This window comes from Pongo pygmaeus, chromosome 11 (assembly GCF_028885625.2).
Source record: "Pongo pygmaeus isolate AG05252 chromosome 11, NHGRI_mPonPyg2-v2.0_pri, whole genome shotgun sequence".
NCBI lineage: Eukaryota > Metazoa > Chordata > Mammalia > Primates > Hominidae > Pongo > Pongo pygmaeus.
In genome coordinates, this window is record NC_072384.2 from 8,157,111 (window position 1) to 8,160,965 (window position 3,855).

The following is a 3,855-nucleotide window of genomic DNA, read 5'->3' on the forward strand; positions in this document are numbered from 1 at the left end:
TTCCATTCCACATTCCATTTCACATACCATTACATTCCCTTCCACATTCCATTCCACTTTCCATTCCATATTCCATTCCATTCCATTCCAAATTCCATTCTACATTCCATTCCATTCCGTTCCAAATTCCATTCCATATACCATTTCATTCCATTCCACATTCCATTCCAAGTTCCATTCCACTTTCCATTTCATTCCTTTCCACATTCCATTCCACGTTGCATTTCACATTGCTTTCCACATTCCATTTCACATTCCATTCCATTCCATTCCACATTCCATTCCACATTCCATACCACATTACTTTCCATTACATTCCATTGCACATTCCATTCCACATTCCATTCCATTCCATTCCACATTCCATTCCATTCCATTCCACATTCCATTCCACATTCCATTCCATTTCATTCGAACTTCCATACTACATTGCATTTCATGTTCCATTCTACGTTCCATTCCACATTCCATTCCTTTCCATTCCACGTTCCATTACATTCTACCCCACTTTACATTGCATTCCACCCCACATTCCATTCCATTCCATTCCACATTAAATTCAACATTCCGTTCCACATTCCATTCCATTACTTTCCACATTCCATTCCTCATTCCACTCCATTCTGTTCCACGTTTTTTCCACATTCCATTCCACCTTGCATTCCATTCCATTCCATTCCATTCCACATTCTATTCCACATTCCATTCCATTCCATTCCACATTGCATTCCACATTCCATTCCTTTCCATTCGAACTTCCATACTACATTGCATTTCACGTTCCATTCTACGTTCCATTCCATGTTCCATTCCTTTCCATTCCACGTTCCATTACATTCTACTCCGCTTTCCATTGTATTCCACCCCACATTCCATTCCATTCCATTCCACATTCCGTTCAACATTCCGTTCCACATTCCCTTACGTTACTTTCCACATTCCATTCCACATTCCACTCCGTTCCATTCCACGTTTTTTCCAAATTCCATTCCACATTGCATTCCATTCCATTCCATTCCATTCCAACTTCCAAATCTCATTGCATTACACGTTCCATTCTACGTTCCACTTCATGTTCCATTCTTTCCATTCCACGTTCCATTCCATTGTATTCCACTTTCCATTGCATTCCACCCTACATTCCATTCCATTGCATTCCACTTTCCATTACACATTCCGTTCCACATTCCATTACGTTACTTTCCACATTCCATTCCACATTCCATTCCGTTCCATTCCACATTTCTTTCCACATTCCATTCCATATTCTATTCCATTCCATTCCACATTGCATACCTTTCCATTCCAGATTCCTTTCCACGTTTCATTACGCCTTCGATTCCATTCCATTCCACATTCCATTCCACATTCCATACCATTCCATTCCACATTCCATTCCATTCCATTCCACATTCCTTTCCACATACCATTCCATTCCATTCCATTCCGTTAAACATTCCATACCACATTCCATTCCACTCCATTTCACATTCCATTTCATTCTATTCCACGTTACATTCTATGTACCTCTCCATGTTCCATTCCACGTTGCAATCCACGTTCCATTCCATTCCATTCCACTTTCCATTCCATTCCATTCCACATTAAGTTCCACTTTCCTTTTCACATTCCATTCCATGTCACATTTCACATTCCATTCCACTTCATTCCCCATTCCATTTCATTCTATTTCACATTCCATTCAACATTCCATTCCATTAATTTCCACATTCCATTCCACATTTAATTTCTATTTCCATTCCATCTCATTCCATGTTCCATTGCACATTCCATTCCATGTCACATTCCATTCCATTCCACGTTCAATTCCACATTCAATTAAGTTTCTTTTCACTTTCCACTCTACATTCCATTCCACAGTCCATTCCGTTCCATTCCACATTACATCCCATACTCCATTATGTCCCATTCCACATTCCATTCCACACTCCATTCCACAATCCATTCCACACTTTATTCCGTTGTATTCCACATTCCTTTGCACATTCCATTCCACATTCCATTCCACATTCCTTTCCTTTCCATTCCATTCCATTCCACATTCCATTCCATTCCATTCCACGTTCCTTTCAACATTCCTTTCCACGTTCCATTCCACGTTCCATTCCACGTCCCATTCCATTACATTCCACGTTCCATTCCATTCCATTCCACTTTCCATTTCATGCCATTCCACGTTCCATTCCACATTCCATTTCACATTCCATTCCACATTCCATTTCGCATTCCATTCCATTCCTTTCCATTCCACATTCCACTCCATTCCATTCCATACTCCATTCTATTCCATTCCACGTTCCACTCCATTCCACATTCCATTCCATGGCATTCCACATTCCATACCATGGCATTCCATATTCCATTGCGTTCAATTCCACATTGCATTCCGCATTCCTTTCCATAATTCCATTCCACATTCCTTTCCATTCGGTTCCACATTCCATTCCATTGCATTCCACATTCCATTCGACATTCCATTCCACATTCCATCCCGTGTTCCATTCCATGTTCCATTCCATTCCATTTCGCTTTCCGTTCCATTCCATTCCACGTTCCATTTCATGCCTTTCCACGTTCCATTCCACATTCCTTTTCACATTCCATTGCATTCCATTCCACATTGCATTCCGCATTCCTTTCCATAATTCCATTCCACATTCCTTTCCATTCCGTTCCACATTCCATTCCATTCCATTCCACATTCCATTCGACATTCCATTCCACATTCCATCCCGTGTTCCATTCCATGTTCCATTCCATTCCATTTCGCTTTCCGTTCCATTCCATTCCACGTTCCATTTCATGCCTTTCCACGTTCCATTCCACATTCCTTTCTACATTCCATTGCGTTCCATTCCACATTCCATTCCATATTCCTTTTCAAATTCATTTCCATTACATTCCACATTCCATTCCACGTTCCATTCCTCAATCCATTCCACTTTCCGTCCCTCATACCATTCCACATTCCATTCCATTCTATTCCACATTCCATTCCTCATTCCATTACGCAATCCATTCCACATTCCATTCCATTCAATTCTGTTCCGCATTCCACTGCATTCCATTATACATTCCATTCCACATTCCATTTCCCATTCCATCCCACATTCCACTCCATTCCATTCCACATTCCATTCCAGTTTCCATTCCATTGAATTCCACGTCCCATTCCATTCCACTTTCCATTCCAGTCCATTCCACATTCCATTCCACATTCCATTCCATTCCATTCCACATTCCATTCCATTCCTTTCCACCTTCCATACCACATTCCATTCCATTCCATTCCACGTTCCGTTCCACAGTCCATTCCATTCCATTCCACATTGCATTCCATAACATTCCTTTCCACATTTAATTCCATTTCATTCCACGAACCATTCCACGTTGCCCTCCACGTTCCATTGCACTCCATTCCAGATTCCATTCCACATTCCATTCCATTCTATTGCACATTCCATTCCACATTCCATTCCACAATCCATTCCACATTCCATTCCATTCCATTCTATTCCACATTCCCCTGCATTCCATTCTACATTCCATTACACATTCCATTCCATTCCATTCCACCTGCCACTTCATACCATTCGGTTGCACATTCCATTGCATTCCATTCCAGATTCCATTGCATTCTACTCCACATTCCATTCCATTCCATTTAAAATTCCAGTCCATTACACTCCATATTCAACTCCACATTCCATTCCATTCCATTCCATAACATTCCATTCCACATTCCTTTGCATTCCATTCCACGTTCCATTCCATGTTCCATTCCACGTTCCATTCCACATTCCATTCCACTTTCCATTCCATTCTATTCCACAT